The sequence below is a fragment of the Nyctereutes procyonoides genome, unplaced genomic scaffold (assembly GCF_905146905.1).
Source record: "Nyctereutes procyonoides isolate TBG_1078 unplaced genomic scaffold, NYPRO_anot_genome, whole genome shotgun sequence".
Taxonomy (NCBI): Eukaryota; Metazoa; Chordata; class Mammalia; order Carnivora; family Canidae; genus Nyctereutes; species Nyctereutes procyonoides.
This window is the reverse complement of record NW_026575147.1, coordinates 19,844,967-19,860,451: the sequence shown is the minus strand read 5'-3', so window position 1 is coordinate 19,860,451 and position 15,485 is coordinate 19,844,967. Positions and strand designations below refer to the sequence as shown.

At 48.6% G+C, this 15,485-nt stretch overlaps 1 pseudogene; it reads left to right on the top strand.

Annotated features, from left to right (window-relative positions):
- Positions 1-10,380: 10,380 nt before the first annotated feature.
- LOC129501236 (2-amino-3-ketobutyrate coenzyme A ligase, mitochondrial-like) lies at positions 10,381-11,403 on the top strand (annotated as a pseudogene).
- Positions 11,404-15,485: the final 4,082 nt, after the last annotated feature.

Here is a 15,485-nt window from a genome sequence, read left to right as displayed (position 1 = left end):
CTTCAGAAGCATTTTGCCCAGTCCTCTGTTTTACAGGTGGAGAGATTGTGGCAGTTCCTGGCAAACCCAGAGTTAAGTCTCAGGTCAGGTCACAGACTTGAAATCCAGTGCTCTTAGCCCAAAGACTTCCTGTCCTTCACACAGTTATGTGCCCTCGTCCTTTCTGTGGCCACCACCTCACCTCCTACATGGATGACGGTGGCAGTGATCAATGCAGATGCGACGTCACACTGTGCTCAGAGCCTCCATGGCGTGCCTCCTCTCCTTCTCATTCCTCACACCCGACTCTTCAGGGTCGGCTCAAATACCACCTCCTCCAGGGAGCACATGCTGGTGGGACATGACCTCTCCAACCTCCAGCTGCATTCGGCTCTGGTGGTCCCTGCCGCTGGTAGGCTCGTGGAGTGCCCGGCGGGCAGGCTGCATCTTCCTGCCGCTCACTCTTCAGTGAGTAGCTTCACATGGGGGCAGGGGCTCTGCCTCAGACGTCCTTTCCCCTGCAGCTGGGCTGAGGCCCCGGGATAGCCACCTCCTGCCTGTGCTGTATGCGAGGGAAGCTTCAGCACAAGGCTTACAAGTGGCCACAGAGACATTAGGCCAAAAGAAATGGGGACACAAGCCCAGCGGGGAACGTTTACCCTGCGGGGGTGGGGGAGCGAACTCCAAGGGCGGTTGAAGAACTGGGGGGACGCAGAGGGGCAGCAGGCCGGCAGGTGTCCCAGGACAAGAGGGAGACCACATAGGGGACGGTGGGCCAGAGCCGGGAGGGTGCCAGCGAGCTGGGGCAGGAGGTCCTCTGCTCCTGCGGCCACCAGCCACTGCCCCGGGGGCATTTCCCGGGCTCTCCTCCGGTGATGGCTGCTCTTCCCACCGAGCGGCTGAGCTGCGTGCTGCTGCCTCCTTGGTGCGGCCTCGGCCTGCCCGCCCTGTCCCGTCCACAGCGCCCCGGCTGGGCCCCGCCGGCCCCTCGGGCCCCCGCGCTCCTAACCTGCAGGGGCCTCGGCCTTGGTCACCTGGAGCTCGGTTCCAGGCCTGGGGACGCAGCGGGTGCACCATCACACCCACCCCAGCAGCCGGTTTGGGGGGGCAGCGCCCTGAGGCGTTTCCTCTGAAGCCTGGAGCAGCGAGCCCAGGAGGAAAACCGCGCTCGGCCCCCTCGCCGCCTCCCCTGCCCCGCCTGCCGCTTCCCTCAGGGGAGGGGGGCCACGCCGCACCCCCAAGTTCTCCAACTCGTCCTGAGCCTCACAGTCTCCACAGGGTTTCCAGGTTCATCATCTCACCGGATCTTCCCCCAAACCTCAGAAAGTGGGGGTGCACGCGGACATCCTGCCATGTGTGTCAGGTGCGGAACCTGAGGCAGGAGACGCCAAGCACTGGCCCAGCAGAGCCCTGGCCTCCCGCCTCCTGGCCTGGCCGGGGCCTTCCCCGCACCTTCCCCGCACCTTCCCCGCACCTTCCCCGCACTGGGGGCTGGGGGCCGGGAGAAGGCTCAGAGCCTCGGCCCGAATCTCCAGCTGGGAGCACCCGCCGGAGGGGATGAGGGACGCTGTTAGCCAAAGTGAGGAGCAGCCTTTCCAAGCTGGGAGCGCCAGAGAATAACAGGCTGTCCTCTTATTCTACCGGAGACACGGCCCAGGAGGCCGTGAGCTGCCCTGGGCCACAAGGTCCTGACGTGCAGGGCAGGGGGAGAGCCCGGGGACCCTTGGTCCAGGCGGGCAGGTGCCCCACACTGCACTGAGCTCCGGGTGGAACAGTCAAGAACCCGTGCCTTTGTTCTCTGGTGACTGGGCTGTGGATGGGATCCCATTTGGTGCGAGACTGTGGGGCCCTCCCACAGATCATTTTGTTTTCACTTGGGAGCAGGGGCTTTAGGCAGCGTGTTCCCGCCCGGTGTTCCCAGCCTGCCTGGGCTCACGTCCCAGCTCCCTGACTGATCAGCTGTGTGTGCAGGGGACTTGGCCATGCCACCGCTTCAGGGTTCTGTGGGGTTTTTAAGGAGGTGATACACATAAAGTCTTTAACTGTATAGTGCCCGGCCACAGTAACTCCCCACAAATATTGGTTGATGTTATTATGTACTTATTCTAGAGTTAGAAGAAGAGGCAGTAAAATTTGGTTAGGCCGTGCAAGTATAAATGACTGTGCCTGTACCCCTGTCCGGTCCAGAGGCCTCAGGAGGAAGGTATTGAAAGGTCTGAATTGTTCCACAGAAGGAGAGAGCAGCTCTGTGATTTAACTGAGCTGCACAAAGCTGGTACCCTGGTACCATCCCCAAGTGTGGCCCAGGAGGCCCTCGCCTGCTCCGTGTCCTGCCAGGGACCTGTCCTCAGCAGCTGACTCTGCTCCCTGCCTTGTGGCCCTGGATTACCAGGGACCTGAATGCCCAAGGGAGGCTGGTCCCCACCCACTGGCTGATTGCTGAGAACAGGTGGGTCCTGAAGGCAGGACCAGCCCTATTTGTGGGGAGGCAAAGCACATCCAAGCTGAGATGGAGAGAATTGAGTAAACAGCCCCATCTCAGCTTCCATCTGTCTGGCAAGGACTGGGCATGATACCAGGCAGAGCCAGGGGAACTTTTACTCAAAGCAAAATGACCAACCAAGACGTTGGGAATGGACATGTGTTCAGATCTGAGCCAAGAGCTCCTGGGGGGGCTCAGTGCATGCTTAGGAGGCCCGGGCTTCTCTCTATGAAGGTGTGGGGATCAGAAGATCCTGGGGCATGGGCAGAGGAGGACAGTGGCTTCAGTGACCTGAACAAAGGGCATCTCCAGAGGATCTGTTCTTGTGCCTCTCCCAGAACAGCACAACTGGTGCTCGCTGGGCAGCTGAGCCCTCTGCAGGGTGAGGTGTGGCCCTCTCTGGGACTCGCTTTACACTGAGGCATGTGCGCGCAGGCTAGGGGTCGGGCAGTCAAGTCAGGATCAGCAGATATGTGTCTCTGCCCTTCCCTGGCCACACCAAGTCTCTGGCACCTTCTTCTCCACCCCATCCATTCCTCTCCAGCTTAGGTCCTTTATGCTGAAGTGGGCTTTAAATTTTTTTTTTTTTAAGATTTAATTTATTTGTTCATGAAAGACGAAAGAGAGGCAGAGACATAGGCAGAGGGAGAGGCAGGCTCCCTGCAGAGAGCCCAATGTGGGACTCAATCCCAAAACCCTGGGATCACACTCTGAGCCAAAGACAGATGCTCAACTGCTGAGCCACCCAGGCATCCCTGACGTGGGCTTTTAAAAATAGGTAAAGCACATGGTACACAGTGAAAAGTCCCGTCCGGCCCTGCCATCCTTCCCCCTGCTCAGGCCAACATGTGCATGAGATGGCACATGCATATACAAGCATATAGGTCAATATTCTCCTTTTCTGGTTTTGTGAGGTTTTTTTGTTTATTTGTTTGGTTGCTTGCTTTGGTTTGGTTTGGTGGTAGAGATTCCTATTAGAGTCTGGAAAAACTCTGGGTTCCTCCCTAAAATAGGGTACACACACAAAATTAGTGTATGATTTCAGGGGTTTTTATGTACTCTGTGGCCCCTTTTGTCCTACTCAGCAAGGGATTCTGGTTTGTAGCGAGTGGGTCTGATTCATATTTTCTCTCCTTAACACTGTCTCCCCACATACACACATCCTCTACCTGCCCAGATCTTGTCAAGATTTCGACAAAGGAGAGCTTCAAAGGCCTTGACAAAGTAGCTTCAGCAAGCCAGCCAGCCAGCCAGTGCCGTCTTTCAGTAACTTCCTATTAGATTGAGGACAAAACAGAATCTCAACTCTTTAGAATGGCTTGGAAGGCCCTGAACAAGTATCCCTGAACTTCCCTCCTGGTGTCATCCCCCAAGGATCACTCTCTGCACAGGCAGCTCTGGACATGGTGACCTTACTTCTATCCTCATTGAACAAACCCAGGTCTCACCTTAGGGTCTTTGCTTCAGCTGCTCCTCTGCCTGGAAAACTATTTGCCCTAAAAGTTGCATCGCTGGTTCCTTCTGGTGTCAGCCCAGTGTCCTTCCTCTGAGAGGCCCTCCCCAGCCACCCATCCTAATGCCATGCCCCACTCCTGGCACCCCCCTCTAGGGCACCCCAGCCCCTTCCATTGTCCTCAGGGCACTTACCACTTCTGACATCTTAACTTCTTTGGCCTTACAGTCTCCCCCGCTAGGGTGTGAGCGCTGGGAAGTCGGCAGCCTTGTCTGCCCCATCTCTAGCACCCAGAACGGGGCCTGGCACATCCTAGGCGCTTAATAAATGTCTGTGGACTGAATGAAAGAATCTTGGTGGAGGTCAGATAAGAATCTGGACTCACTTTTCCATCCCACCAAAGCAGCTCCAGGCAATCCCTGGCTAATGTTCTAGGCACAGTTCCTGCCTCTCCCTCATTTCTCTATTCCCAGATGTCCTACCCTTTCCCCAGACCTCTGGGGCTCCTCCTTCCCAATCAGCATCTAACAAAAACTCTTTGTGATTTTATGCCTGGGGGATTTAATCTGAGTCAATTTGGCTTCTCCAGCTCGGGCTCCGCTGAGTCCAAAGGTCTGATCAGCGTTTCCAGTGGACTAGCCAGCAGCTCCACTGTCTGAGGGCTCAGAGCTCCATCCCCAGCGGAACCAGGGTACTGACAGGATGCTTGGAGCCTCGCTGCCCACTCTGCTGCCATTCCTGGGCCTTGTAGAACTAATGAAGACCAAGCGAAGGAGAAAAGCAAAGGCTATTTATTCAACGCTTGCTGCAGCAAGGGAGTCAGTCAGCCATGGTCACTGATGTTTTAAAAGAGGCTCAAGGGCAGGCAGAGGAATCGGAAGGCTTTACCTCCAGCAGGAAAAAAGAAAGGGAAGGGTGCGGATGTGCCTCCTCTGGAGGCTGTTGGTGTGGGAAGCTGTAAGGCAGGTGACTAGAAGCTGGGCATCCTGTAGGACTGGTTGGAGTGCGGATTTAACTTTCTCTGGTTGGTAGGAAGTTGCAGTGGGCACAAAACTTGTGGAAGTTGTCAGTCCCGGCCTTCTTGAGCAGACTGTTCCAGAAAGTCAGTGTTTAGCTTTCCGAATTGTTACTAGAGGTGGTCTTACACATGTGACCTACAGATTGCCTGAGTGATTTATTGTTGACAAAGAGTCAGCTCCATGGGCAGGTCTCTGCAGGGCGTGGGTTGGAGTTCTGTTTTCCATCTGGTCTGGCCAAGGTCTCTTAATTTACAGTGCAGATCAGTCTTTCGGTGACTCCTCCTTCCTTCCTTCAAGTGTGTGAACATGTTGGGGTAGTAGAATCCCTGCGTGCTCGATTTCCTGCATTCAGCAGCTCTCTAGTGAAGGTCCTTGCTGTTCAAGGAAGGTTGTGAGGTGCAGGAAGAGGAGGAGGCCGGGCCAAGAACTGAGCTGTCCACCCGTCCCAGGATCGGTCTGGCATGGGTATTCTGAGCTGGGAAGGCTTTGTGTGGTCAGTGTGGGGTTTCGGGAGTGGACTGTTATAGATGGGACCTAGGGAGAGATGGGGGGAGACTCTTGGGAGGGAAGATGATAAGGCAGGGGGCAGGTGGAGTGGCCTTAGGTTAGTCACTGACTTGTTTTGTGGAGAGCTGCTGGGAGGCAGACATGCATGGTACACGTGAAGGTGCTACGTGAGTTATGAAGGTTTCAGCATGAGGCATGAGGGAAGGCTGTGGGAATCACCTGGAAAGGGCCTCTTTCCCCCCAATGAGGAGACTGTATGTAGCTGGGCAGTGGTTTGGCGCCTGCCTTTGGCCCAGGGCGCGATCCTGGAGTCCCGGGATGGAGTCCCGCGTCGGGCTCCTGGCGTGGAGCCTGCTTCTCCCTCCTCCTGTGTCTCTGCCTCTCTCTCTCTCTCTCTATGTCTATCATGGATAAATAAATACATCTTTAAAAAAATTAAAACCATCATTTACTGAGTTGGAGTCACTGCTCTGAGCCTGCATGGAACCCCTACAACAGTCCTTTGAGGTAGTTACTATTATCGTCTCCATATTACAGGTGAGATACTTGAAGTACAGGGCAGTTAAGGAACTTGCCAGAGGGGAGAGAATGCTTACGTTGTTTGCTTTGCACAAGATCAGCAACAACCGCGCACCCTCGGATGCTGCTTCTTGATTCAAGATCTTTGTCGACGATATGTGGCCCGATGCATCACTAACAATTAGCTATTATAAAAACCAGCTCTTGCTAAGTGTGAGGCATAGTACTAAGCACTTGCATGTATTAACTCATTTAATCTTAGTATCAGCCCTCTGAGATGAGGAACTGTGCCACGTCACCTCTTGTCAATAAGCAGAGCCAAGACCACTCGTCCATCAAGCCCTGATCCACACAGTGGTCTGTGGCTGGGAACCAACCCCAAGTCAGTGGTTCTTGCCTTTCTGGACACCCTCCCCAGAAAAACATGCAGGTGTACATATACCCACACCCCTTAGGAAATTCACAGATGCCCACACAAGCCTTCCCATGGCAAGTGGGTGATGGAGGAAGACTTCTCGGTGAGTGTTTCAGCTGGGGATAGTCTCCAGTCTAGAACAAAAAGTCAAAAGACTTTGAATTCTAAGAGATTTACTTTATTGAGAGAATAGAAATAAAATTCCATAGCTACTTTTATATACTTCACTAGTGAACAGAACAGAAAGCAGCCTGTCCTGAGAGTTCCCATCTTTGGATCAATTCAATTACCCGACATCTTCCACACATCTAGCCAATTGAACACTGCTGGAGAAAATCTCAGAATTCTGCCGATTTATGCCAATGCACATTTATGGGGTCTAATCCCAGCTGGGTCTTTAACACTGCTTGACAGCTTTTACTTGTACCAGATAAACTCACACCCATTCTCCCAATGGCCACTCCAACCCTTCTGTAATGATTCTTTGAGCTTTAAAAGTTTTCATGTGTTAGAAGCACAATTGCACAAATTTTAATTCACATCCTCTAGGACTTTTATCCAGTTTTTCCCTCTACTTGGGCTCTTGACCCTTTATTTTGTTTATGTATTTGGATAATTATTTGTTTAGAGGCTACCATGCCTGGCACTGGGCTGTGCTTGAGGACCCTACCATGGTTTCTGTTCTCCTGGAGTTTCCAGCCCAGAGAGAAAGACTATCATTCCGCAAATAATTACAAATCTGATGAGAGACACTAAAGGGAAAGGAGAGATATTGTCAAATATGTTGATGTGGAGGTTTCAGGAAGGACCCCTGAAGGAAGCAGCATTTCCAGCAGAGTCCCAAAGGATGATATGTCAGTTTGGAATGCTTTGGGCTGCACACAACAGAAAATCTGACCAACAGTGAAACCATAAGGATGTTTATTATTTCCTTAAGAAGCCTGGAGGCAAAGAGTTTCAGGGCTCTAGGTGGCTCAACAAGATTATCAAGAGCCATGAGTTGATATTCCTACAATTTTCTTGGTTTTTCCCTCAGTCATAAGAGGGTTGCCATAGATTCAAGTGTGACTTCCTTGCATAACATCATTTCAAAGCACAAAGAAGACAAAAGGCTCTGGTTCCCAAGCAGCTCTCTTTCAAATGGGCACAAAATTCATCCATAAATTCCCAGGAGTTTCTCTCTTGTGTTTTTTTCTCCCGAAAGTGGATCATAAGCCCACCCCAGGCATAAAGAGAAGGGGTTACCATGATTGACTTAGACCAATCAGGACTGATCCCATAGCATAGTGAGGCCCTACCTTTCCTGAATATATTGCTGCCTACTGGATCCCTCAAATGAGAATCAAAGGGTCTATCAATTCTGTATATGGACACCTAGGTAATCTGAATAAATAAAACTTCATACCAATAAAACTTTCAAAAGTCATCTTAAAAGAATCAAAGAAGTAACAAGATTTGAGGAATTGCTGAATTGAGATGCTGAGCTACTGAAGAGGATGGGAAAGTGGACAAGTGAAGCCTCCTCATGCCTTAGGGCTTTGTTCTGGAAAAGGCTGAGCTGCAATTCTGGCAGCCTCCAGGGGCTAGGGTGGAAATTTCAAAGTCAAGTGGTTCTGACTGGCAGTGCCCTCAGGAACTGGCAAAGGATAACTTCTCTTTAGAGGAAGACAATATTATCTTGAACGCCAGGATATTTCTATAAATAACTTTCTAAAACAAGTTCCAGTACACAAAGATAACCCAAGGATATCAGACAGCATGAATAAGAACAGTAGATACAATATGTAATAGAAACAGACTCGCAGAGCCTCCAGATACTGAAATGATCAGTATAGATCACAAAACAATTATGCTTGTTATGTTCAAGGAGTAAAAGCCAAGAATGGAAAATTTGGCTCGGAAATAGAAATTTTTAAAAAACGATATTGCAAATGTTAAACAGGGAAAAAATGTAAATTTGGAAATTAAAACACAATAACCAAAATTAAGAACTGAGATGGGGATCCCTGGGTGGCTCAGCAGTTTTTCACTGGGCATAGGCAATATTTGAAGGAAAAATGGTTCAAAGATTTCCAGAGGTGATGAAACACAAGAAATCATACATTTAAGAATCTAACAAATACTAAGAAGGATAAATAAAAAAGAAACTTATATATCCGTAAAATTGCAGAAAACCAATTTTCTGCAAGAAGAAAATAGTAAAAACACTCAAAGTAAATGGACAAATTACCTTTAAAAGCCATAACAGGGCAGCCCCGGTGGCGCAGCGGTTTAGTGCCGCCTGCAGCCTGGGGTGTGATCCTGGAGACCCGGGATCGAGTCCCACATCGGGCTTCCTGCATGGGGCCTGCTTCTCCCTCTGCCTGTGTCTCTGCCTCTCTCGCTTTCTCTGAATGAATAAATAAATACATCTTTAAAAAAAAAATAAATAAAAGCCATAACATTCAAAGGACTCCCACTTCCCTATTTCAGAACTTACTACAGAGCAACAGTAATCAAGACAGTGTGGTGTGGGCATAAGGGTAGATATACAGGTCAATGGAATAGAATTCAGAGGCCAGAATAAATCCTCACATTTATGGTCAATTGATTTTCAACGCCAGTGCCAAAAATTCAAAGGGGAAAAATAGTTTTTTCAACAAACAGTTCTGGGACAATTGTATATCCACATACAAGTAAATGAAAGTGGACCCCACCTCATATAATATACAAATATTAACTCAAAATGGGACAAAGACCTAAGTGTAAGCACTTAAAATATAAAAATCTTAGAAGAAAATAAACATTGGAGTAAATCTTTGTGGCCTTAAGTTAGGCAATGTTTTTTTTTTTTTTTAATTTATTTATTCATGAAAGACACACAGAGAGAGGCAGAGACACAGGCAGAGGGAGAAGCAGGCTCCATGCAGGGAGCCCGACGTGGGACTCGATCCCAGGTCTCCAGGATCACGCTCTGGACTGAAAGGGGCGCTAAACCGCTGAGCCCCCGGGGCTGCCCTTAGGCAATGGTTTTCTAGCTAGGAAACCAAAAGCATAAACAACTAAAGAAAAATACAGGGGATCCCTGGGTGGCGCAGCGGTTTGGCGCCTGCCTTTGGCTCATAATAAAATAAAATAAAAATAAATAATAATAAATAAAAAAAAATTTATTTATTTATTCATGAGAGACACAGAGAGAGAGGCAGAGACACAGGCAGAGGGAGAAGCAGGCTCCATGCAGGAGCCTGATGTGGGACTCGATCCTCAGTCTCCAGGATCACAACCTCAGCTGAGTGCAGCACTAAACTGCTGAGCCACTCAGGCTGCTCTAAAATATACGTTTTTTAAAATTTAGACCAATGCTATCTGTATTCACTTGCTAGGGCTGCTGTAACAAATTACTGTAAACTTAGTGGCTAAAAGGGGTGCCTGGGTGGCTCACTCAGTTAAGTGTACAACTCATGATTTTGGCTCAATTCACGATCTCAGGGGCCTAGGACTGAGCCCTGCATTGGGCTCCACTCAGCAAGGAGTCTGCTTAGGTTTCTCTCCCTCTGCTCATTCTGCCACTTGCACTCTCTCTCTCTCAAATAAATAAATTAAATCTTTTTAAAAATTTTAGTGGCTTAAAGCAATACAAATTTATTTTGTTATAGTTTGAGGCCAGAAATCTGGAAGCCTGGAAGCCAAAATCTTACAGAACTAAAACTGAGGTGTCAGCAGGCCTGGTTCCTTCTGGAGGCTCCCGGGAAGAATCTTTTGTTTGTTTCTTCCAGTTTCTGGTAGCTTCTCACATTGCTCCAATCTCAGCTTCTATAGTCAAATACATTTGCCCTTTGGTTGACATATCTCACCCTGCCTCCTTCTTATGAGGACCTTTGTGATTTACATTTAGTGTCTATTCAGATAATCCAAGATAATCTTGTTTCAAAGTCCATATCCTTGGGACGCCCAGGTGGCTCAGTGGTTGAGCGGCTGCCTTTGGCTCAGGGCGTGATCCTCGAGTCCCACATCAGGCTCCTCTGCCTGTATCTCTGCCCGTTTCATCGGTGGGACCCAGAGCATCCACAAGGATCTAGAAGCAAAGATAGCCCGCTTCCACCAGCGGGAGGATGCCATCCTGTATCCTAGCTGTTTTGATGCCAACGCTGGCCTCTTTGAGGCCCTGCTGAGCCCACAGGATGCAGTCCTCTCAGACGAGCTGAACCATGCCTCCATCATCGATGGCATCCGTCTGTGCAAGGCCCATAAGTACCGCTACCGCCACCTGGACATGGCTGATTTGGAGGCCAAGCTGCAGGAGGCCCAGAATCATCGACTGCGCCTGGTGGCCACTGACGGGGCCTTTTCCGTGCGTGGATGGGGAGATCGCACCCCTGTGGGAGATCTGCCACCTTGCCTCTTGATATGGTGCCCTGGTTTTTGTGGATGAATGCCATGCTATTGGCTTCCTGGGGGCCACAGGATGAGGCACAGATGAGCTGCTGGGCGTGATGGACCAGGTCACCATCATCAACTCAACACTGGGGAAGGCACTGGGTTGAGCCTCAGGGGGCTACACAACGGGGCCTGGGCCCCCGGTGTCCCTGCTACGGCAGCACACCCGGCCCTACCTCTTCTCCAACAGTCTGTCACCTGCTGTCGTAGGCTGTGCCTCCAAGGCCCTGGACCTACTCATGGAGAGCAATGCCATTGTCCAGCCTATGGCAGCCAAGACCCAGCGTTTCCTCAGAAAGATGGAGGCTGCTGGCTTCACTGTCTTGGGAGCCGGTCACCCCATTTGCCCTGTGATGCTGGGTGATGCTCGGCTGGCTTCTTGCATGGCAGCTGACATGCTAAAGCGAGGCATCTTTGTTATCGGGTTCAGCTATCCAGTGGTCCCCAAGAACAAGGCCCGGATCCGGGTGCAGATCTCAGCCGTGCACAGCGAGGAGGACATTGACCGCTGTGTGGAGGCCTTCGTGGAGGTGGGGCGGCTGCATGGGGCACTACCCTGACCCAGCTGGTGACAAGCAGAGCCAAGGTCTCCCTCCCTCCACATTGACAGAAGGGCCCTTTGGTCAGCCCAGTCCTGAGGCACTGAGTCCTCTCAAAGTCCTCGGGTTGGGCTGGGCTGGGGTAGGCCAAGTGTGTAGTCAAGAGTTTTAAGCAACAATGTGGAAACAGACTGAAAAAAAAAAAAAACCCCACAGAACGAACCCACAGAATAAGAAAAAACACCAATTCAAAAAGATATATCCACTACTATGTGTATTGCAGCATTATTTATAACAACCAAATTATGGAAGTAGCCCAAGTGTCCATCAGCAGATGAATGAATAAAGATGTACGTGTATGTACACACATACACACACACACACACAGAAGAATATTTACCCTGACATAAAAACAGAATGAAATCTTGCCATTTAAAACAAGAAGGAGGGGATCCCTGGGTGGTGCAGCGGTTTGGCGGCCCCCTTTGGCCCAGGGCGCGATCCTGGAGACCCGGGATCGAATCCCACGTCGGGCTCCCGGTGCATGGAGCCTGCTTCTCCCTCTGCCTGTGTCTCTGCCCCTCTCTCTCTGTGTGTGTGACTATCATAAATGAATAAAATTTAAAAAAATAAAAAAAAAATAAAACAAGAAGGATGGGTCTATAGAGTATAATGCTAAAGAAATAAATCAGTCAGAGAAAGACAAACACCATGTAATTTCACTCATATGTAAAGTTTAAGAAACAAAACAAAGAATAAAAAAAAAGAAACAAAACAAAGAAAAAAGAAACAAACCAAAAAACAGACTCTTTTTAAAAAAATATTATTTTTTGGGGGGGTAGGGGCAGGAGGAGAGAGAATCTTTTTTTTAATATTAAGTACCTTTTATTTTATTTATTTATTTTAAATATTTTATTTATTTATTCATGACAGAGAGAGAGAGAGAGAGAGAGGCAGAGACACAGGCAGAGGGAGAAGCAGGCCCCATGCAGGGAGCCCGACGTGGGACTCGATCCCAGGTCTCCAGGATCACACCCTGGGCCGAAGGCGGCGCTAAACCGCTGAGCCACCGGGGCTGCCCTACTTTTATTTTTTTGTATATTTTTTAATTGGAGTTCGATTTGCCAACATATAGCATAACACCCAGTGCTCATCCCGTCAAATGCCCCCCTCAGTGCCCGTCACCCATTCACCCCATCTTTCCGCCTACCTCCCCTTCCACTACCCCTTGTTCGTTTCCCAGAGTTAGGAGTCTCTCATGTTCTGTCACCCAGAGAGAGAGAATCTTAAGCAGGCTCCGCGCTCAGCACAAAGCCCAACACAGGGCTCAATCTCATGACCCTGACATCATGACCTGAGCCGAAATCAAATGAGACACTTAACAAACTAAGCCACCCAGGCACACCCCCCAAAACCAGACTCTTAGACTCTTAACTAACTATAGAGGACAAACTGATGGTTACCAGAGGGAAGATGTATGGGAATGGATAAAATAGTATACTTATCATGATAAGCAGTGAGTAATGTATAGAGTTGTTGAATCACTATATTGTACACCTGAAACTAATGTAACACCATATGTTAAATACACTGGAATTTTAAAAAAAGTCAAATGAGACAGGTGAAAAGAATTTTAATAATCTACTTCATTTAACACAATATACCCAAAATATCATATCAACATGTAATCAACACAAAAATTATTATTTTTTTAAAATACTTTATTGTTTTTTAAAAATTTTTTATTTATTTACGATAGTCATACAGAGAGAGAGAGAGAGAGAGAGAGAGAGAGAGAGAATGGCAGAGACACAGGCAGAGGGAGAAGCAGGCTCCATGCACCGGGAGCCCGACGTGGGATTCGATTCCGGGTATCCAGGATCGCGCCCTGGGCCAAAGGCAGGCGCCAAACCGCTGCGTCACCCAGGGATCCCCACAAAAATTATTTTTTAAAAAATTTTTATTTATTTATTCATGAGAGACACACACACAGAGAGAGAGAGAGAGAGAGAGGCAGAAACATAGGCAGAGGGAGAAGCTGGCTCCGTGCAGGAAGCCGGATGTAGGACTCGATCCCAGGACTCTGGGATCACGCCCTGAGCCAAAGGAGACGCTCAACCACTGAGCTACCCAGTTGCCCCAACACAAAAATTATTAACAAGATATCTGAGATACCTTGCATTCTCTTTTTTTCATACAGTCTTTGAAATCTGGTGTTCTTTACACTTACAAAACATTGCAATTCAGACCAGCCACATGTCAAGTACTCAATAACCACAGTGACTGGTGGCTACTCTATTGGACAGCATGACCAGCTACTAAATTAAAAAGTCACTGGAATAACTATTCAGAAAAAGATTACAACAACCTAGGCTATTTTTATTTTTTATCACTATTTTATTTTATTTATTTATTCATGAGAGACACAGAAAGAGAGGCAGACATAGGCAGAGGGAAAAGCAGGCTTCCTATGGGAAGCCCAATGTAGAACTCGATCCCATGACTACTCCAGGATCATGACCTGAGCCAAAGGCAGATGCTCAACCACTGAGACACTCAGGTGCCCTGGGCTTTCTATTTTTAATATTTATATAAAATAATTTGTACAGGCTATTCCTTTTTTTTACATTTTTATTTATTTATTCATGAAAGACACACAGAGAGAGAGGCAGAGGGAGAAGCAGGCTCCCTGCGGGGAACCCGACACAGGACTCGATTCCGGGACTCCAGGATCACACTCCGAGCTGAAGGCAGGCACTAAACCCCTGAGCCACCCAGGGATCCCCTGTACAGGCTATTCCTAACATTTAATACTGATCATTATACAATACCCAGGACACTCTTGAAAACTCAGTGGGAGGACTTGCCTTAGATAACAAAATTTGTTGTAAAGCTACACACTGGGGGGCGCCTGGGGGGCTCAGTGGGTTAAGTGTCTGATTTCGGCTCACGTCATGCATGATCTCAGTGTCCTGGGAGCAAGCCCTGCTTGTGCGTGCTCTGTCTCAAGTAAATACATAGTCTTAAAAAAAAAAAAAAGCTACAGACTGTGGAGGCACTGGGTTGGCTGAGTTGGTTAAGCATCTGACTCTTGATCTCAGGGTCATGAGTTCAAGCCCCCCACCATGTTAGGCTCCAGTGTGGAGCCTATCTCAAAATAAAAAAAGCAAAGCTACAGGCTGTGTAATATTGTGCAAGGATGAACAAGTAATATAACAGAGGGTCCAGAATTAACCCCTGCAAATATGACACTTGATTTATCACAGATATGGCTCTGTAGAACAGGGGGGAAATAACAGTTCCTCAACAAATGGTGTTAGGAAAGTGAATCTCTAAATGGAATGATATATGAATCATGATCCTTATCTCCTAGTATAAAAAAAAATCAACTCCAGGTGAATACTAGTCTTTTTTTAATAATAAATTTATTTTTTATTGGTGTTCAATTTGTCAACATATAGAATAACACCCAGTGCTCATCCCGTCAAGTGCCCCCCTCAGTGCCTGTCACCCAGTCACCCCCACCCCCTGCCCACCTCCCCTTCCACCACCCCTAGTTCGTTTCCCAGAGTTAGGAGCCTTCCATGTTCCGTCTCCCTTTCTGATATTTCCCACTTATTTTTTCTTTCCCCTTTATTCCCTTTCACTATTTTTTATATTCCCCAAATAAATGAGACCATATAATGTTTGTCCTTCTCCGATTGACTTATTTCACTCAGCATAATACCCTCCAGTTCCATCCACGTCGAAGCAAATGGTGGGTGTTTGTCGTTTCTTTTTTTTTTTTTTTTTTTGTATTTGTTGTTTCTAATGGCTGAGTAATCAGGTGAATACTAGTCTTAAGTGAGATAGGATGAAGGTGAGAGATTATTTATTTATTTATGATAGTCACAGAGAGAGAGAGAGAGAGGCAGAGACACAGGCAGAGGGAGAAGCAGGCTCCATGCACCAGGAGCCCGACGCGGGATTCGATCCCGGGTCTCCAGGATCGCGCCCTGGGCCAAAGGCAGGCGCCAAACCGCTGAGCCACCCAGGGATCCCAAGGTGAGAGATTTTTAAAAAACAAATAGAGAGGTGCTCGGGTGGCTAAGTCAGTTAAGCATCTGACTCTGGATCTTGATCTCAGAGCTCAGATCTTGATCTCAGAGTCGTGAGT